The sequence below is a fragment of the Crocodylus porosus genome, unplaced genomic scaffold (genome assembly GCF_001723895.1).
Source record: "Crocodylus porosus isolate Cpor-Errol unplaced genomic scaffold, CroPor_comp1, whole genome shotgun sequence".
In the NCBI taxonomy this organism is placed as follows: Eukaryota; Metazoa; Chordata; order Crocodylia; family Crocodylidae; genus Crocodylus; species Crocodylus porosus.
This window is the reverse complement of record NW_017728947.1, coordinates 50,455,278-50,477,604: the sequence shown is the minus strand read 5'-3', so window position 1 is coordinate 50,477,604 and position 22,327 is coordinate 50,455,278. Positions and strand designations below refer to the sequence as shown.

The 22,327-nt window shown below is 44.9% G+C and overlaps 1 protein-coding gene across 2 annotated transcripts in view; it reads right to left on the bottom strand.

The window, feature by feature from the left end:
• The window catches only part of RGS6 (regulator of G-protein signaling 6), a 553,793-nt gene extending 546,530 nt beyond the window's left edge, over positions 1-7,263 (bottom strand). For both annotated transcript variants that reach the window (XM_019552177.1, XM_019552178.1), the window contains exon 1: positions 7,165-7,263. The gene's annotated coding sequence lies outside the window, so the exon portion shown is untranslated. The remainder of the gene's footprint in view (positions 1-7,164) is intronic.
• Positions 7,264-22,327: the final 15,064 nt, after the last annotated feature.

Here is a 22,327-nt window from a genome sequence, read left to right as displayed (position 1 = left end):
GTGGATCCCTTGTTTTTTCCATGAGTTAGTTTTCCCCATCTGTAATGCCTGGGATAATTCCAGGAATGTTGAAAATATACTTTAATTACAAGAAAGTTCAGTCTTATAAAACCATATATGATCTCAATATAACTTTCATCGGAACTAGTGATTACAAACTACTGTGGTATGTATAAAATGCTAGTAGTCTGTATGAAGCTGCTGCACAAGGAAGATATGAAGCTGTATTAGACTGTTTCACACCCATGTCAATTCACTGATTAAACCTTTTCCTGAGTGGGAACTGAGATGAGCAACTACAACCTGGAAGCTAAAGGGGAAGAGAAATCTATCTTTTCTTTCCAAGACAAAGTTCACCTTGCAAGGTCCATATATTTGGGCACTGTTCAATGTGTAATGAGGAAAAAATGTATACTTACTTGTCTCCCACTTCAGCCTGTGGATGGGTTTCAGTTATCCTCCCTCCAAGGTGAAAAGCATTAACAGTTATTTATTAACTGTCTTAACATGGATTGACTGAATTTTCTATTTTACACTGCAGTGATTGTTTGAAAACTACTAATTTATTTTAAAAATTAGATCAAAAGCACAAAATGAAGTTCTAATGTACACTGACCAGAAAGTAAAGATCAAAATATTAAAATCATAAATGGAAGCCACAGCACCAATTAGATTCCAAATCCAGAGCTACTCAACTCAAATTGCCAGTGCCAAATTTGACATGATGCAACAAATTCTCTTCAAATAGTTTAATGCAAACTAGCATAATAGCCATGATTCAAACTAGTACGAAGTCTCACTGGAAAACCCACCTGCTTAGAATTCTTGCAGGTAGCTCACTCTCAAGAGAATGAAAGTTTGAGCACATTGTTGATTACAGTAAAGGGGAAGGTACAGTACCCAAACATACAACTGTGCCTTGCAGACTTAGGTAAGGTCTATATGGTAAATGTTTGACCAGCTGTGATGGCAACTTCCAGCATGCAGGAATTTTCCAGGTAGCCTGCTTCCTAAACTGGAGCCAGTGCGGCTACTGTAGGTGACACTTCCAACTAACTAATTAGCACTGCTGAATCACAGTGCCAATTACTCCACATGCACAAATGTAGCTACGCTGTTTCTGGCTTAGGAGGCAGCCCACCAGGAGTCAGAAACAGTAACCTCTACCACAACAACACTGCCTGAGCATGAAATAGGACCCCTGATCCACATGCAAGCATTAGTTACAAATCCATGTGTATGTTTAGAACAACATGATGCAACATGAATTATTTTGCTGCACCTCTCCACCAGCCTTAATTTCAGGAACTCAAAACTCTATAGCAACAGGTATAGGCTAATGGTAAGTCTACCCTGCTGTAACTGAAGGGTAGTTTAGTCATAGTGGAACTAACTTTAAATTAGCCAGCTTGGATTCATATAGCACCCATGTAACCACAGAGTTCAGTATGGGTTGCAAAAATCAATTTGAAAAGCTGAGTAAATAACCAGGCAGTTAGCTTGTGTTGAACCTCATACTGCTGCAGCCAGCCTGCTACTGGTATCCCAAGCCAGACAGTTTTAAACTAGCTCAGGTATGTTTGCATTACATCTCAGACACAGCAGTATAGGTCTACCATAGGATTCACTTATTACACTTCTGTGACAAAGCCAAATATAATTCTCATTTTCACAAAGGAATAAACTAAGGCTGTACAGGTTAAGGGACTTGCCCATAGGCAAACATTCAGTGGGAGAGCAATGACTGGAACATGCCAGGCCTAACTTTCAAACCATTGATCAATATTACCACACATGACCCTGAGCCTGCAACATATTAAGTCTACTATTATTTAGTTATTTGTACTAGTCAGTTTCCCTTGTCTTCTGAAGAAAAAAAAAAGTCCTCGTGCTTGAGGGTCCTATAACTACCATGCATGTTCATCCCTGGTTTTCTTTTAAACTAAAATAAAACATCTTCTTAAGTCTACCAATGTCTGTCCCTTGGGTCAGAGAGATTACTGGCAGTGGTGACTCCCCTTCTATGCCTGACAAGTGCAGATTCTTGCCTCTACTCTCCAGTAAGCCAATCCCAATACTTTTGCATTTTTCTGCTATTGCTAGGCCTGAACGCAGAGGAACATGATAGAGGTTTCCTACATAGCAAGGCAGAACTCTAGATACACACAAATGTCAAAGTAATACTGCTCACAGTAGCTGCTGCTATATGCATTCCTTCATATGCATTAGACTGAAGGAGATACTGAAATACATCTGATACAGTGCAAGTAGGCAGCAGCAGCCTTTATTATAGCTATAGCCCTTCTGTATGCGAATGTCAATAAGGAAATTACAGATTAGTTTCTCATCCTTGCTCCTCCTCACAACAAAAATTGGTTCTTTTTTCATTTGCCATAAAATAATTCTCTACTTAGCTAGGAGTGCAAACTGGAGTTGTATACAAAAGAAGTTCCCCAAAGTAAATTTTTATCTATGAAGAAAGGGCCAATTGCATCTTTAACAAGAGAGGGGGAAAATAGAGTGAAAACCCCACCACATGATCAAATACATAGTGAAGATTTCCAAAGTACTTCCGAGTGAAAGTGTCAGCATAACCTACCACCAGTGTAATACAGACATCTTGATGGCACATGGCATAATTATGCCACAATTTGGTGCAGAAAGAGAGGAAGACATTTTAGTTATGCAAAAGGCAATAAATTGGACTGGAATTTGGAGCCAGATTTTCAAAGGTATTTAAGTGCCTAAACATGTGGAGAAGCACCTCATGGTTTCAAAAGTGACAAAGGTTAAATGCCTAATTTTAGATGTTTTTGAAAATTTTGAAGAACAAGGATATATAAACAACTTACTGAAGGGCAAAAGTGGGTAGGGATTTACCAAGTGTCAGCTTCTCTGCATTAACTGCTTGTGTGACCTCTCTTACCTCACTCCTTAAAGCATAGGCAATGCGTAGGGGGGGCATGTGGCTCTCCCCCCCTCCGACAGGGCTGACACCAATGGCAGAGCCTGCAGGAGCTTGCCAGCTCTGGTCCTGCTGCTGACACCAGTGGTGGCACCTGCAAGAGCTTGCCAGCTACATCCCTGCCACTGCCAGTAGTGGTGGTGCCTGCAGGAGCTTGCCAGATTCTTCCCCACAGCTGCCAGCAGTGGCAGCACCGGCGGGTGCCCCCCCAGACTCAGGAGGCACCAGTTGCCCATACCTTAAAGACTAAATTATGGTACTGTGGGATCAGCTCATGCACATAAGCTGTTACAACATAGCAGCTGATACACCATAACCTCTCCCTCCCTCTTACCCCATTGTAAATATTTATGCCTCTACCCCTAATCCGATACTTCAGGCAACACAGTGTCCATCAACACCACATTAGAACAGAAGTTGAATACCCCTGCTGTAATACCCTACTGAATCACCATTATTACTCCCTTAAAAAAAACAAGGGGTCTCTTTGGAAGTGTTCCATCCAAACACAGACCAATATTTACCACAAGATAACCAGGCTATGCCTCATCTAGTTATGGAAAATAATCCACTCAGAAGTCATCTGAAAAAATTCCCATGTGAAATCTGCTTTGTTTCAGTTTCTAAATTAAGACATAATATTTATTCAGCATAACCAAGAGCGCCTCAGTAAAATGAATCTATCTGTTCATATGATCTCCATTACTATAGTATCTAAATGCCTTACCAGACATACCAAGGTAAAGGGTTACGGTACTCTGGTAATGAAATGCAACTCCTGTTCACTCTGCTGATGGTAGTACACAATCCTAAGCACTGGAAGGCCACCCTGCTGAGGAACAACCCGCCCTAGTTCTGTTACCACTGCCATTAGGCAGATATGAGCCGCTGTTTTTAATGAACATAAAAATGTAGAGATAGGTTTTGATTTAAATGATTGTTGCCTCAGTGATAAGAGCAAAACTATCTGGAGTCGGATTCCTGAAGACAGTGGCCTTCACTCTTGAGACACTGGAGAGCTACACAGACTGGAATCACAGACTGCCACAAATAATTGCATTGTGACAGCCTGGCATTGCATTAAGAAGACTGAGTCATGCAGCTGCAACATCATTAGTCAGTTTTACCACAGGTTGATGCGACATTACAACAAACTGTGTCAAGTTACCATGCCGCGCTTATGTGGTCTTTATCTTTTACTTCTTTTCAGGCACTGACTTTCCTTTGTCCACCCCCTGCTAGCTCACTGCAGTCTGCTGAGAAGGCAGTACCCTCTCTTTTTCTTCCCTTCCTGGATGCTGAAAGGGGCAATGATGGATCTTGGCACTTCCAATCCATTTACTCAATTTTCCTCCAGCTGTCTCACATATCTAAGCAATAAGGGGAGTGTTCTCTTGCATTATGCTCACTGTTAATAGACTTGTGGGTTCCACCAGGAATACATGCTGGACACTGAAGCATCTTTACATGGTTCTACAGAAGAGTAGAGCACCACTACTTTGAAAGGAGACTTGTTTTCCTCTGATTCTCAAGGTCTAGTTGGATTAAAACAGTTTGCTGTGCCACCACCATTACAGTAATTATCAGCCAGAAACTGTGGGAAAGCAGCGTCAATAACAACCATAATAAAGATGATATTGCACCTGTGTAATACAGCTTTTTTTCCTAAATGGCACTAAGAAAAAATTAGTGAGATGTATTGAACCACAGCATCTAAATACTTACTATAAATATAGCTGATATTGAGCTCTGTAACGAATTACTACTCTCTCTTTCATCAGTTCTTGATCTTAGCCGTAATTCAAAATGGAAAAAAAAACTATTTAAGTTCCATCAGGCTTGCAAATGTTAGGGGGAAAATGGGAACGTTTCCCATTAATTATTCTAATAGGGCACAAGAAAAAGACAGCAAGCCATCCAAAAAAGTCAATATTGGCAGAGTCTATATAGTTTCTTTAGCATTTTGTGTAAACGTTCAAGCAATGAGATCTATTATTCTGTGCCTGCAGTGATATGCCCCTAAGTAAATGAGTATCTGTCAAACATCTGACCTCTTACAGGATTTTTAGAGGGCATGCATCAAATGTGTTTAAAATAAAATGGGGAAGAAAATATTATACTTCATAATTAAACTGCAAAAGATCACTACTTCTTCTGACTTCCAGGCTTAATCTGCCTCTAGTATTCAGCAAGCAAGCAAACAAAACAGCTGAGGGAAGGGAAAGAGCCAGATCCTTCCTTTAAAAAGTTGGAAGTTAAGAAAACCTACACACTCATGATTTCTAATTCACTTTGTACGCTTTTAAAACTCCTCAAACTCTAAATTACTGATTGCATTTTTTGAAGTTCTAATCAGCTCTCACAAACCACACTTTACTTTTATAAAGCACCAAGGATCTCCAAGCGCTACAACCAATATACATCCCAACAAAACTGAAATGCAGCCAGCTTTCTGAGGGAGACAAAAAACAACTACTGCACAGCAATCCCAATAGCACAGGGAGTTTGAAAGAACAATTTTAGTTACAAGAGAGAGATTGCCACACCTCGCCTCATCAGCACTCACTAGCAGCTAGGGAGATAAGTAAAGATCAACTAAAAAGCAGTTTTCCTGGATCCCATAATCCGTAGCTTCATGGAAACATTATGCTGCTCTGTCATATAGAGTTTTTAATTAGGGCACGGTGCCATCAATCATTCTGTGAGCCAGTCCCTGTGAATCCTGACTTTTCCAGTACTCCTTGTTTGTGAAGAGTCATTTACCGATTGAAACGATGACTGCAATGAGCTGGATGGACTCCTCCGAATAAGGATTTACAAAACTAGATCCCATGCATACGCTGCACGCTATCTGAGGCGGTGACTTTCACTGCTATCCCTGTACAGCACACGGCACTGCTACCCTTAATAAATCCTCTGTTTCCCCCCAGAGAGAACGTTTTGCGTGCGGCTCCTACGGCTCTGCACCCGTGTCCTCCGTTTATGACGTCACAACGGGTTACTAAGGAGATGTTTTTAGTGCCACAAAAGACTGTGACTTGGGCTGGGGAAGATGGGGCAGCTTAACTCCTAAAAGATCTTGTCGTCCTGCCAATGGACTTGATCACATCGCCGCGATGTGCCGCCTAAGCAAAGCCGACTCCAAGAGAATACAGCTCCAAAGTTTTCCCGGGAGGTAGCAGAGCCTGGAAACGCCGCCTCTGCTTAGTGAACATCCGATGTCCCAGTTCAAAGCCTCCTGCCCCCCAAAAGCGGGCTCCAACCATGCGTGTGGTCGGGCAACTCGTCCCTTTCAAACAGGAGGTATTTTTTTGTTCAACGTCCTGTTAGTGCCACCCCGGCAAGAACTGCTTAGGGACGCCGGCACGTCATATAAAGCCCATCACTTACAGAGCACAGCAACGAGCAGCTCCCCGCCTTGCAAGAGCTGGCATTTCTCAAACCCCGCAGCACGCCTCGGAGCCGGCTGCCTGGGCGGTGGGGAAGACCAGGCACTAGGCATGGGGACCTGCCACATTTTCCTCCCTGCTGCGCAGCCTTTCGGCTCCCACTGCAGCTGGAGGATTGTTCCCTGTCGCACTACAAGGGGGACAAACTTCAGCTGTGCTGCCCTGCGGGAATCACCCCGGGCATCTCCCAGTGTAGCCCTGAGACTCCCGCCTCCAGCCCCGCGGGAGGAAACCCCACCAGGAAGCAGCCACAGAAAGCCTCTGCCCAACTTTCCCTCTTTTCCAAAGGATCCGGCCCGTGCGGCCACCCCCGAGCCCCCCGGGCACGCACGCGCCCTTCGGGAGGACTCGGGTGCGGATCGCCCGCAGGAAAACTTCTCCCGACACCCACAGCAGCAGCTCGCCCTCTGGGCGGGGGCAGGAAAGTGCCTCCCGCCCCGGGACCAGCCACGCCCGGCCGCAGCGGTGCGCCCTCCCGCACGCGGAGCAGGCGTGCGCCCGCGAGCTCTCCTCGGCCAGCTTGTCCCGGGCGTGGCGCTGCCCCGCGGCAGGTGGGCACAGGGTGCGGGAGACGCTGCCATTTGGCGGGGCAGACAGAGACCGCTGCCTGCGAGCGACCGCTCATCAGCTCCCGGCTTGCCGCCCTGAGAAAGGCAGGCAAAGCTGCACAGCAGGTGAACCGCACACACACAATCCACCTCTCCACGCACACCCCCGCTCCCGGGAGGGGTTGCTTAGCGATCCCGGTACCTGCCCCTCAGCAGCGATGTCTTCCCATCCTATTGCACAGGAATCAGATCGCTTCTCCTTGGGAGCAAGCCCTCCTCCAAGCTGCCTGCGCGCCCGGGGCCGGGGCCGGGGCCGGGGCCGGGGCTGGGGGTGGGGGCCGTGCGTGCGTTCACACATCCACACACCGCGATGCCGCCCTGCGCCTCAGCGAAACCCACAGCGCGCAGAGCTGCACTTCCACGGCGCGGCCCCCAAGGGCGCAGCTCGCGGCTCCGGCATGACGGCAGCCCCGCTCGTGCGCTCGCCCGCTCCTCTCCTCTCCTCCCGCACACACACGCACACACCTTTCCCACACACTCCTGCCCTACACGCAGGCAGAACACACGCGCGCCTTTCCGTACACACAGCAAGAACGCGCGCGCGCGCACGCCTTCCCTATACGCAGCCAACACACACACGTACAGAGCCAGAACACCCCCCTTTCCTTATACACAGGCAAAACACACCTTCCCTATACACAGCCAGCACACACACACAGCCAGAACACCCCCCCACCCTTTCCCTATACACAGGTAAAGCACACACACACTCCTCCCCTATACACAGCCCAAACATGCACGCACGGTGGGGGGGCAGCCCCAGGCCCTGGCCCCGCCAGCAGAGCGACCCGCGGGCTCCGCCGTCCCCTCCTGAGAGAGGCGAGGGCAGAGCCCCTGCATTGAAAACCTCATCTGCCCGTTAGGGCCCAGGGAAAGCGGCGTGCAGCCAGCTCCAATTTCCCGTAGCAACCAAAGAATGTCTCCCTTTGGGGTGTTTTTGTTTGCTTGCTTGCTTGCTTTCTGTTTGTTTTAAATCTCCCCTTGGGGACAGGGAAGAGCCTGGTTCATGGCAAAACAGGAGGGTGGGGAGAGAAGATGAATGAGAGACTTGCAGTTTCCGGAGGACTCTTCTCCCCTCTTTGGGAATGGCTTGTCCTCTCGCTGTCCCTCTGGCTGCGGATGGCCCCGGGGCTTTGGGGTGCAGTCGGAGGAGATGGAAACAGAAAAGCCCCGGGTAAGATGCCCTCCCTCTCTTTTTCATCCCCCTCTCGCCAGTGTCTCTCTCCCTCTCTCTGCACATACGCTCACTCCAGCGGCTCAATGCACAAGGGGGGACAGCCCCAGCTGCGGGAGTCCTGCGCTACAGGAGAGACCGGGAGCCCTCCCTGTGCTACAGCTGCAGGCAGAAGGGGCCCGTGCAGCCTCCTGCCAGGCAGTGGGGACCAGAAAGGACGGGGACCTCTGCTCACCTGGCACACAATCCCTGCTTGCAACTTTTCAGCATGGCCAAGTGGGTGGGCTGGAGTAAATTTTGGAAAGAGGGGAGTCAAAGTATCTTTCTACACCCCTGGCCCCTGAACACTATATTTCCTTTCCCCCCAGCCCTCCCTTAGCCTTTTCCATCGTGATTTGCCAAAAATAAGGGAGGATGCAGCATTTAGCTTCGTTCACAAGCTTTGAGGACATTATGCCACTTCCTCCCTTCCATCCCTAGCAGGTACAGAAATAGAGAGAGATGCCCAAGGTGACTGGTTAGTCCTGAAAGGACAACTGCAAAGCCAAAAAAAAACAAAAAACCCTGGTGTAGTTAAATTGCCACCAGGTGTTCCAGCTCCTTCTGAATTACTATTAACAGATGGTCAAGAACTTGACCCCATTGATAGTGGAGCCTCTTACAGAGGGGCAGAATAAGTGGAGAAACTCTTGGACAGCGCCTTGTGTGAATGTGTCTGACAAACAGAACAGCACTTTATGGAAAGCTGCAGTCTTTGCAAATGTCCAGACGGGGCAGATGGAATCTGCACATTGAGCAACGGTATCAAACAGTGGCTCATAGATTTGGAAGCTAACATCTGATGCCATATGAAAGAGAGCGAGAGCTCCTGAAAGCCAGGCTGCCTCAGTCACAGGCAGTGCCAGAGCAACAAAGTTTGGCGCCCGGGGCAAAGCCCGCAGCAACAGCCCACTCTTGCCCCATGCACAGATCCGGGGGGCACTCCCCCCCATGCTTACCCGGGAGTGCACACAGACGCACCCTTCTCCCATCCCTGTGCCTCCTCAAATGAACCACTCCATCCCACACCCCACCCCAGCTGGGAAGAGCCTATTGGCATCCCTTCACTTGGCATCCGGGGTAGTCACCCTACCTCCCTGCCCTTGCTATGGCACCGGTCACAGGCACAGAGTCATAGAAATGCAGGGCTGGAAGGAACCTCCACAGGTCATCTAGGCCTAGTCCAGCACCCTTCCTGAGGGAGGAAGGATCATCCTCATCCTTACAGGAATAAAGGAAGTTCTGTCAGAATCTCTCTAAGTCTCAGCTTGTCCCTACAATACAACTTGTTAGTGGAGAATCATTTTCAGTAGAAATGGAAAATAAGACCAGAACATGTTGGTTGAGATGCCACTCCACCCCCTCCACCCCCAAATAAAAAAACTTTAAAAAACACGTTTTCCTTATAAGATGCAGATGGCATTAACATTGGTCTTCCTATATTCTTCATTAGTAGCTATACCTGGCATGGTAAAGAAAGGTACAACTCTTGTCAGGAATATAAAGGGGTTTTCATTCAGGCTGCTAGACCCTTGTCCTGTAGCTCTCAGAATTTGTGCTGATTAGTGTCTCCACATAGAGCCTCCCTTCATCCTGCCCTCAATACCTCTATTTTGGGGGGACTGAAATTCTATGCAAATGACTTGAAGTTAGTAGCTGCTAAATTCTGTACAACTCCATGTTATGTCACTCGCACATGGTAGTGAATCATGATTTGCTTGGTACATGATGTTCCAGGCAATAGTAGGTGTACAAAACTTGACAGCTGCAGGTAGGTGCTGGATTTCCTAGAGCAGGGGTTGTCAACCTGGGGTACATGTACCCCTGTGGGTACTTGGGAAGGCCCTAGAGGGTACACGTGGGCAGGCAGGGATGGAGCACCACCACTGACCACCCTGCACCGCCAGCTCCTAGGAGCAAAGGCAGGGCAGGGCAAGAGCAGCAGCACCCCTCTGTGAGCTGCACAGCCACTGCCCGGCCGGCTGGACACAGGGTGGGGGGAAGTTTGCACACGGCAGTGGCTGCTGCCACCCACCACCCTGCACTGCCACTGCTCCGCATCCAGCTACAACACTGCCGCCTCACCCCCCCACTCTGCATCCAGCTGTGCACCACCAACCCCCCCCACACACTTCACGTCCAGCTACTGGGGGTACAAGGTTGAAAGCCCCTGTCCTAGAGGGGTACCATTGTGGTAAGGTACATAGGCCATGCATTAGGCCCCTCAGCTCTCCTGCTATCTGCCCAATGCTGTATTTGGATAGTATACTCAAGTAAGAAGAGCAAGAAGAAAAACAGAGAGGCTGCCAGCAAGGCAAGCACTGCATAAGCTATGAATTGTTGCCATTGCAGAGTGAAGCCAGAGCTCTGGTAGCTCAGACACTGACTTGTTGAGTGGAGCTGCACGGAACCATCCAAAATGGATTAAGACGAGAGATGCATTAAGGATGCTGACAGATATGACAGTTTGTCACACAATCAGCCATTGCAAGTGCTCTACAGTCCTGCACTGACAGAAGTGCATGGCTTCAGAGCGCTTTAAAAATGCCTGATTGTACAACAATCTGAACCCTCACGTAATGAGGGTTCAGATGAATTCACTTCAAAGCGAAGCACCTTCATTAACATCTGCAGGACTTGCCAAGAGTAAGATTGAGCACGGCTGATGCAGCCCAGCCCTGGCTCCCAGTGCTGTCTTCAGAATAGGAAGGGGAGAAGGGAGGGGAGTGAGTTCAGTCAGGGGTTTGCCCAGCCAGGGTGGGGTTGGTTGGATTGGAGCCCTGCACCCTGAAGAGGGAGACCTTCCACTGCTGCCTTCCCCTACTCGCATCCTGAGACAGCATGGGAGCTTGGAGAGGGGGAAGGGGCTAGAAGACAGATGCTGCAAACACACAGCCTCTCTCCCTGGATTTGCTCCAAAGTGGAGCTCAATCACCCACCTTCCCAGTTGAACAGCAAATGTTTGTTGGGTCTAGAGGGTCAGTCGAACTGATGGCACTTTCTGTGAAGTGCCATGAGTTAAACTGAGGAGCTGCATGTCTGCCAGCACCCTAAGAGACCACCACCGTGTCTTTTTTAAAATGCAATACTACCTTGTACCAGAAGTATTGCTCCTTCTCATACCATCATTCTGCTGATATGCTTTACTTTTTACAGGTATTCATAACAGTCAATGGCATTCAATGAGCTCAGCAGAGCATTGCTGAACCAGACTGCAGTGTCATATTTTACAGATTGCAGCTGCTCAGTTGTATGGCTTAAGGACCAACAGAACCACTTGTTCAACTGAAAGCTACAACATGCAAAGTTGTTGCAATTATTTTCAGTAGTCTATTGTTTCTGGGGAAAAAATTTTTTTTAACTACTACCTGTAGGATTTTAAACAATTTTTTAATTACCGGCCCAGGAAGAGTAGCTACCACTTACGTATTTTTAAATGGTGCTTGCCATATACATATATTTCAAAATCATATAGTTTTGTCACTTATGTTCTTTGGTGTACCTTATTGTGTGTGTGTTTTTATAGAAGGACCATAAACTCCTGAGGAATGCCTGAGAAATACAAGGCGGAGGACGGGAGGCATGGGAAACCTAATTAAATATATACATTAACACCAAAATCCTTTCATCGTGTACTATGTACATTTTATCAGAGGTGAGGCAAAACCAGCTTCCAATCATTACTGATATCTGAAAAAGCTACCAGAGTGTCAATACTACAAAATCCCTACAAATACTCTGAAGCAAAATTAAGGATAAGTTAAAGGCAAGGCAAAGATTTTGATCTATCAACATGTCTGTAACATTGCTTATCATGCCACTGCCTCAGTTCAACTTCTGCTGACGAACCTAATTCACACCTTTAACTCTTCTTGTTTTCAACTATTTCAGCTCCTCCTGTGGTCTCCCCAAGACACAGATTTCAGTATGTACAGAACATACCAGTACATCCTCTAGCACCTTCATATGCATTATTAAGTACAAATTCATTTCAGAATTCTGGTCAAAACTGATTTGGGAGATGGGGGAAGAAGAAAGGAGGCTAAGCTCTGCACTCACAACCAATGCAAACTAGTACACTTCAGTCCTGCTCTTTTCATTTAATTCATTTACCTATCACAAGCCTCCCTCTAGTTAATGCTGGAGTTTTCTTCTCTGTAGCTGCTCCATCTAGAACACCTTTTCAGTATCTGCCTACTCAGTTCAGAAGATCTCACTTGACGCCTTTTTCCTGTATCCCTTCTCAGTTGTTTTCCTTATTTGATAGCTTCCACACAATACCCTTTTATACATTGCAACAATTACTTAAACTATTTGTGGATTCAGCCTGTCTTAATGTTATACACATTAAATCTGAATTGTATTGTTTCCATCTTTTTTCTCCCCCTCCCTTTTTGTTTATTCTCACATATTAGAACAAAGAGGTTGTAATTTGTGCTTCCACAACTTTTTATAAGAGTGTACTTGAAATGTTTCCATTTATATTGGGTTTGGATTTAAACTACTTGTCAACATCCATTAAATAAAGCCAGAACATGTTAAGCATTCCTAAGAGAGGTTTCCTAGTTCTATTTTTAGCACTTAAACAGTGGTGTACCAAGGGTGTCCGGCACCTAGGGGCCAAAGCTTACATTTGCGCACCCCCAGAAGCTGATCACAGACACAGGACTGGTGGGGGGGACCAGAAACCGGAAGCGCTGTTGCCTCCACTTCCAGTTTCATGGCCAGCCAGCGTCACCCCCCTCCACCACCCCCCATCAGTATGCCGCTGCTCTTAAATACATATTTTTGTCAGCATTTTGTCAGAAAAATAGTTAACACTAGCAGTTAAATGAAGCAGGAGCATTATCTCAGGGCATTATTCTAATGTGTGTCACATCAAGGACTGAATATTTTGGTTCTTGCACCACCTCAGGGTTTGAAAACTTCATTTTTTTTGTCTTTATTCCCCTCCTAAAAGAGTATACAGACAGCACTTAAAGAGAAACTATCAGCTCAAATTTACACCAAAATGTAGGTTCTATATAGATATCTTTTACAAATCTATGATCAATAGAAACAGTTTTATATACTTCTTAGAATTCCAGTGCAGACAGATTTTAAATGAATTCCTGGACAGTGTTTCCAACACAGATACCAGATTGCAGAGGTGTGCTAGCACATTAGAACCAGAAAGTGAAGTTGATTACAAATGTTAAAGTCACCAGTCTTTTCTCATTTCAGTTTGTGTCCCAATGGGATAGCTAGAGCATATAGAATCACAGAAATTAAGGGCTGAAAGAAACCTTGAAATATCATAGAGTCCAACCCTCCCCCTGCTCTGGCCAGGAATACTGCCGAGATCAAATGATCTGTCCAGTCTCTATTCCAGATTCTGGTCACCCTTACCATAAAGAAGTTCTTCCTTACATCCAGCCTGAAACCATCCTCTAATAGTTTATGGCCATTGCTCCTTGTCCTCCCCTGGTGTGCCCTAGTGAACAATTTTTCTCCCAGCTCCCTATATTCACTCCTTACATACTTACAGATGGCCACCAAGTCCCCCCTCAGTCTTCTCTTCCACAGACTAAACAGTCCCAAATCCCTTAGTCTTTCTTCATAAGATTTGTCCTCCAGCCCTTTAAGCATTTGTGTCATCTTTCTCTGGACCCTTTCAAGATTCTCCACATCTTTTTTGAAATGCGGTGCCCAGAACTGGACACAGTACTTCAGTTGGGTTGTCACCAATGCTGAGTAGGAGAAAATATCACTTCCTTAGCCCTGCTCATGATGCATCAGCTAATGCAGCCCACTATGCTGTTAGCTCTGTGCACTACAGCATCGCACTGGTGGCTTGTGTTCATCCTGTGATCAACCATAACCCCGAGGTCCCTTGCAGCCATCGTGCTGCCCAGGACATCTCCTTCTAACCTATATTGATGTGATGGGCTAGCTGGCAGTGACCTAGCCCAGGGGTTTTGAAAAGGCAAAAGATGATTGGAGGACTTGGGATTCCCTTTCCTCATCAATCAGGCCCCAGAGACTCACCCTCCGTGTCCCCTGATTGTCCCCTTGGGTCACCTGGAGGGGAATAAAAGGGGCAGCGCAGCTGACTCAGGGGAGACCAGCAAGGGACCACAAGGAAGAAGCTTCAAAGAGCTGGGCCAACGGGGCGGGAGCAGTTGCCCCAGAAGAGCCTGAAAGAGCAGGACCTGCAGGCAGCAGTGGGACCCTCAGCAGCGCGGCGTGTGGCCAGCAGGAGAGGCTCCCCACTGGGCTCCAGGATCCCCAAGGAGAGGCTGTGGCCAGCAGAAGAGGCTCCCTCGCTCCAGCAAGGATCTGAGCAGCGACCTGAGAGGTTCCCAGCTCTGCTTCCAGCTCCTCCAATCAGAGGCCAGGCAGCTCGACGTGAGGCCGGGGCTCCGTAGCAGCCTGGAGCAGTGCCACCATTGGTGGCTGTGTGGCAACGTTTCTGCCTACCACATGGGAGATCTGAGTCCCAACTCTGTGTACCCAGATCTGGCCATGTGCCCAAATGCGTCTGCACGGCGGCCTGACCCTGTGCGCCAGATCTGGCTGTGGAGCAATCCAACGCAGGGGCAGGGCCACATTCTGCTGCCCAATGGTTTGGAAATTTGGCAGCAGGGGAGTGGCAATTAACACTACTGCTTTCCTACTGCCAAATGTCTGGACTTGTGACGAACCCCATGTGCTGGATGACATGGCTCCACGGGCCATAAGGTTGAGCACCACTATCTAATCTGATCTCTTTTATGGCACAGGTCAAAAGAACTTCATACAGTGATTCCTGCATTGATAAAAATAAACAAAACATATATTTTAGAAAATCATTCAGTCTTTGTTCACAGACATCAAATGAGGGAAAAGTGGCCATATCTGTAGGTAAACTATTCCAACGTCCTATTTATGCTCGGTGCTTAAAATGTGTACCTTACTTCAGTCTTGAATTTCCCTAGTTTCAGCTTGTACCTGCTTGACCTTTTTATTGTCTGTTTATGCTAAACAACACTCTAGTATCAATCAGGTAACTTCTCCCATGGGCATGTATATAAAAGGACATAATTAAGTCACCTTTTGATCTTCTCTTCATAAAACTAAATAAAGTTCCATAAATCATTCATTGTAAAATACGTTTTCTAGGCTGAAAATAATTTTTATAACTCTCTTGCAAAACCCTCTTTCCGTCTATCAGCTCCCTACATGTAATCCACATTCCTGGTTATACATCCAAGGACTATATCAGCACATTTTGGCCACAGCTCAAACCTGGAAGTGTCATGGCTTCCTCAGGCAGTCATTACCTGGGATTTGGGATTTCCATTTGCTGTGGAAAAATGCAGATTTCCTCTTTCAAGGGAGAAAAATATAGATTTTTCTCCTTTAAGGCAGAAAAACCCAGGTAAGAGCAGGTTTTTCCTCGCAGGTTGGCCGAGTTCTAGCTTGCAAGGGGCTGCTTGGGGGCTGGAAAGAGCAGGATGCAGGGAGCGCTGCACGCAAGTGCATGCATATACATTCGTGTAGCAATCAGGCAGCAGTGGAGAGCAGCTCTCGCAGCTCCCTCTAGGTAGGCAACACACGGGGGGGTGAGAAGGGCACAGGTGGTATGAATGAGAGGACAGGGAGGCACCTGCCCCCTCCCCCAGATTTCTGCACCTGAAGTGGGATGTGAGGCTGAAGCCAAGCCAGACCAGCTACGGGCAGGACCTGGTGCAGGAAGGAGCACCGCACCACCGTGATCACCACAGTGAGGCATGGCAGTCGCGTGGAGTTATGCTTCCTGCTGTTGTCAGGTGGGCAAGGGGTGCCTCACATTGTCAGCTACGGTGGTGTGGCACTACCTTCCTGCTCTGGGTCCTGGCCCCTGGGCCATGGAGGCAGTTTCTGCCTGGACCTGGCCTGGCTCAGCTGCAGGCCCATGCTCCACTGTGAGCATATAAATCTGGGGGGAAGGCGAATGCCCCACTGCCTCCCATGCATAGCCTGTGCCCTTTCTGCCCTCCTGCCACATTGCCTGTGCGCACTCGCCCCTTCCCCACCCTCTTCCTCATAACTGCAGGGTCAGAGAGCTGTGGGTCAGGAGTGAGAGGCAACAGCATGGGCGGGGCAGTGCACCAGCATATCAGAACTGCTCGGTGTCACAAAGCAGCAGGGGGACAGCTGCAGCTGGACCCGTGTCCTGGTGAGCAAAGGGGGCAGGGGGAGCTCTGATTTTCCATGATAAAACCAAAATCAAAAGCCAAAATGCATAGATATTTAGAATGTATTTTATTATAATGATTGAAGCACTGGTAGGCTTCCAAATTGCTTTAAAATTGTAAGTATATAAAAAAAAAATTGTGTTCAACTGATACTATATATATAGTGGCATTTTGTTTTAATTGCAGAAAAATGCCAATGGGAGGGGCGTTAAATCAGAGAATTTGGGATTTTTAAATAGAGAAACGACACATGTAAAGACAAACACAGACAGAATATACAAACTCAGTGGCCAGCCACTTTCTCCTTACAAGAGGAATCCTATAGATTTGTGGTACAAAGGTGCTGAAGATGGGTTCAGAATCTGGTTGTTTGATGGGACACTCTTTGGGGATACAACAAAGTTTTCCTTTCAGTTTGTACAGTACCTTGTACAACAGGAGCCATGACCAGAGACTCTAGTTGTTACCCTTGTGTAGATATTAAATAATTATCAGGAAGAAGAATATGGAATTGCTGTCTCTCAAAGGGACTCTGGAACTTCTGTGAACATGTTAAGACATAAGAACTGCACCTCCTCAATACAGTGCATGACAAAGCAGAGAAGCTGTCAGAGTTGTTCAAGGCAACTTCTGTTTTTTCATATAATGTTTAATTTAACAGTAACCTAATTTTACAGCAGATTTCAGTGTCTTTGCTTTCCTTATGCATCCTAATGGTAAGCTTCATCTCCTGTGTCTTAACCTACATCATCAGAGCAGCAGAACAATAAGCTCTGTAGAAATGGCTAAAACAAACTAAATAAGAATGTGAGTTTTGGATAATTATTCTTTACTATTATAGTTCAGATGTTAATAGTGACTTCCCTTCTTTTTAGTTGTACAGAGTTTTTAGCACATATTTTATGTTAGGCATTGACAATTTCTTTCAAATGTCAACCCAGAACACTTTTACTTATTGTGTGGTAAATTTTAGAATATCAAACTGTGATAGCAGCCTTGAATGCCTCAGCCTTTTCACAGAAGGATCCTTTGTTTTGTAAATATTTAATAACTTTGTTTAGGCAGTGAATTGACTAGTGAGTATCACAGCTTATAAGCAGCATAAAATCATACCTAGATTCACTACCTGCATCCGCAAAGGTGATGTTAACAGTTTCAGTATATATTCTCTACTGGAGTTTCTCATGAAAAAATATTCTCTATTCTGCCTTTGTACTCATTGGCTGGCTAATCCAGTGCCACATGCTCATTCAGATGCTGTGCACAAATATCAGCTTACATATGATTTACCAGCTATTTGCTGTTTTCTGGGTCTCCCTCTGCAGTTCTTAGCTTTTCTGTTCTTTTTTCTTTTCTTTTTTTAATCTGTACGCATAGGACTCAATTGCATACTCTGCCTGAGTTCTGCTCATATATGGTGGGACAGAACGCCCAAGAAATACAAGCAAAACCAACATCAAGTTAAACATAAACATCTGAATCCTCAAGGATTGTGCAAGCTATAAAAATAAAGATAACTGAACAGAAAATATTCTGAAGCAAGCAGAGCCAAACTTCTATCTAGTTTCACTGTTCAGCTTCACTGAGTTCCCAGCTTTCTGCAATGGGATTTTAGCCGTCTTTGCAAACATGATATTTATGTCAGCTCTAATAGTTCTTAAATATTTGAATGGATTTGCAAGACTTCAATCAGCCCTCTTGTCATCAGGGGGAAACATATGCATTTCAGACAGGGAGAAACTTGGGCCCTAAATGTGGGAAAACTGCAAATTGAAAATATCAAGAGGAAATTTTCTTTTAAAGCTAAAAACATAAAACCACTTTTTAACTCTTCTCTGTTATTTCAATTTTGTTTTTATCAGTGGAGTGTGACAAAAAAGAAACAACCTCTGCAAATTTGGTGTAGTTTACCTTACTTACTAGGGCAAAGTACAGATGTTCAGAGGGAGTTAGGGGGAGGTTTGATCACATTAAAAACGGCCATCCAATCTCAATTAACCTTACTCCAAGGTAGTCTATCTTAGTTTGGGTTGGGCTTTTTTAGACCAATCTAAATTTCCTGAACTTCTGCACAGCCCCAGGCTATTTTGCTACCTATCCCCCTGGCTCTGGCCCATTCTTAGCCCCTCTAGCCCCCCCCCCCCACCCCTGACCAGCCAGCCTCCTCCCCCTACCAAACCACCCATATTCTGCAAGCTGCTCCCAGTGCTTGTTTTATCAGTGTTCACCGATGCCAGGGGCTGAGGCAGTAAGCCCTGGTGTGGGGAGGGGCAGGAAGGATGGGGGTGTAGGTTCACCCTGGAAGATGGTCAGGGGGCTAAAAAGAGCCCCTAGTCCCCACCCCCCAACCTCCCAGTGGGCCCTTTGAGTTACCCTGATCCTGCTAAACCCCCCAGACCCTAGAAAACCCCCGTGGACCCCGCCTACTCCCCTGTTCTTCCACGGATCCTGCCATCCCAATCTCCCCCACAGATCCCATTAGTTCCCCCGATCCCTGCTGCAGGTGCTGTCTACCCCCCAATACCCCAAGCTCCCCCGCTCCCATTAGTCCCGCATCCTGACTTACCTTAGATGGGGTGGCTATTTCAAACTTGATCTAACCTCCCCAAACACCTGTACTTAGCTTAGAAGTGTCACACATGCCTAAAAGGGTGCAGGATGTTTATGGAATGAGGAGGTGCTGGCCAAACAAAAGTCATCATGTTCCACTGCTTTCCCGTGCTTACGGGAAAACACTTATATGGGATTTTAGCTTCTCATCTTTCAAAATTAAAGATTGTCCAAGATTTCACTGCTGCCTGTCCACCCAGAACTCAGTTCCTTTGTATCCAGGAACGGTTCCTCTTTATCTTAACAAAGATTACATAATTGCCTGCCTTCCATAAATATAGTCTAAACTTGAAAAAAAATCTATATGGCAGAGAAAAGTTCTACATTTTTGCTATATTAGACGTGTTTGTGGTTGTGAGGAACAGCTTATTTGAATAAACTGCAGAATCTTACATGTAATTGGTTTTAAAATTATTCTGGAATAATTTCATGAGATATTTCTTATGCTGCAGATCATTCACAAATTTCCTGCAGACACTTGCAATTTAAATTGCGAAGAATGTTGGTTACTTATATAAAAGTTTTTTAGGGCTGATATGGAAGGGGGATGAGAAAATTAAAGTTTGGAGGGAGGAATGAAACATGTTTAGAGTTTTAAAAGTGTAACTAAAAAGATATATGCCTATCATGACCCAGATCAGATTATTTGTATATTGTATTCCTTTCTTACCACCAGGTGTCTGTCTGTGACTTCTTAGATGCATCAGTTTTTATGACAGAGTCTATGTCTTCCCCCCGAATTTACAGAAATAGTAGGCACTATTGCTTCTCTGAACCATCATCATCAGTCAAAGAGTTGCACTCCTATGGACAGCAAGGTTTAGCAGAAAGTTCTTTTTCTGTAAGAAAGCAGGCATGAGTAGGCCATTCACAGCCTGCCATGTTCTATATGTACACTGGCACAAGCTGTGTATATTAGGCAGAAGATGAGGAAGAGGAGGAAGATGTTTCTGTTACCAGCTTGGATAATTTATATAACTAAGGAGGAGGCAGGGTAGATTTGCACTTTATCAGCTAACTATATCAGAGATGTGTAGCATAAGCTTTTGTAAGCAGAGGTCTTATTTCATCAGATGCTGTGATATGACCAACCCACACAGCTCAAATTTCAATGTGCATATAATTGTAATAGTCACACTCTGTCATTTATGTAAGTCATCCTATCATGAAGGACCATAAGTACCATATAGCTTGTGCATCTAACAACTTTAATTTCAAAGTGTATACATTATTGTAATTTACATTATGTTGGCTAATTATGCAAGAGTGTTGCTATTCCTTTCTTGGATAATTTATGTAGCTAAACAACACAGAATACATTCTGAATATTATGATAGAACAAAACATTTGAAACTTATTTTTGATGAATATTCAAATATTCCATCTAGAAGATTTTTTGAGTATTCCAAGCTTGTAAAGCTTCAACAGTCAAATATTTGTGGAAAATAATCATGATAAAAAGTTGTAGAATGTGGTCAAAGAAAGTCATTTTTGAACTCAGATAATTATTCTTGAACAATTTTTTCCAGTATTTCCTCAACTCTTCTAGGAGCTGATAAAGGAAAGTACTGAGAAAAGGTTAAAGCTGAGATTATAAAAGCCATAATGGAGAACAAAGATGTCCAGTTCTGTTTAAAATGAATGGAAAGTAGGTATCCAAGTCCCTTAGGCAACACAGACAATTTTAACCAACCTCATTACCAATGTAAGATACTGAACTCCCATCTTTTGTTCAAATGTAAAGCACTCAGCTGGGAAGCTGAATGTTCTTCCTTTGTTACTACTCTGTCTATTCTGCTGTTTATTTAACTACATGGGGGAAAGGATTTTTTCTGAGAAAGTAAAAAAAAGGCAAACATACTAGGGAAATTCCCAAATGGTGACTCAGGGACCATTTTCTCTCTCTCTCAGTCTCTTTATGATTAAATTGATCTCTGATATGCACCTTCAGCCTTTCAAACCTAGGAAATGCCATGAGACACTCTCCTGGGAGCATGCACCTTATATTAATATGCATACCATAAAGCTGCTATAATACATGGACACCTATTCAATTAAAACAAAACTCAAATTATTCTGCTCTGTTAAACAGGAACACCAGAGCAGCATGCTTGTACAATGAACATCAAAACCGGGCAGAAAGGCTGTCTTAAAATATGTTATTTTCATTTTAAAAAACAAAGTATCCAAGAAGTTGTTTAAAACAGTTTCACCATTAAAAATAAACATAATATTTAAAGGTACATTACACCTAGAAAGCACCTTTCATCCCATTATCTCAAAGTGCTTTACTCCATCCTGTGGCTGTAGAAGCTAAGCAGAATTCTTCCTGCAATTCCTCTTCCTGCTATCAGAGGCCACTTTTGTGCTTAACACAAGACCTGAGAGTATGGAGACACTCTCACTTGTATCTTTAGTGCTCCCTCTACTGGTAAATCGGAGAGATAAAAGAAAAAGAGAGAAATGGTTGAGGAAACTGGAGGGGAGGGGATCCTGTGGATAAAAACAGTATTATCCTGCTATGCAGAGGGAAAACAAATTAAGGTTCCAATCTGAAAACTGGTACTTTCTAACTAATCTGCAGGTTATACATGGCACAAATAAGTTAAGTGTCAAAGCAGTTTAGTAGCAGAACTGAGAATAGGGAGCCAGAAATCATAACTTCCAATTACCTGCTTTAACACTGGATAAATTAGTCACCTCATTTCATTTTACTGAATGCTAGGCTCACCTACATTTTCTAGGACCTGACTGCTTTTCTCAGATATTTAAGGTTGTACCATTGTTGATTATAAACCTCAATACAATTGATAGGGTTTTCTTTTAATCTGGTATTTTGTCAAAATCTTTCATGGAAATTTCAAATATTGACAAAGATGGGGAAAATACTTTGTAATAATTTTCTTCCATTTTAATTGGCTTATCAGTAAACCCCCATGATTCTGAGTTACACAGTAAGATTGTTAGTGTACCAAGCCAGTAAGTACTATTTTAGATAATACTCAGTAGAAGATCTTAGGGGATATCCTGCAGTATGCAAGGAGCTGTATTTTATTATCTTTATATTTCATTGTTTTCCATTCTTATGGGTTGGTTCTGCTGCAGGGGCTAACATGGAAACCATATCTGCACACAGGGAGCAAATTTAGAACCTCTATGATAAGGTTCTCATCATCAGATAAGTTAATAATTGGAACTGAAAAAATCATTTTAAAAGAATATTTGGGCTGATTATTTTAGCTGCTCTTTCTAATAATTATATTTTCTCTTCTTAATTCTTAGTT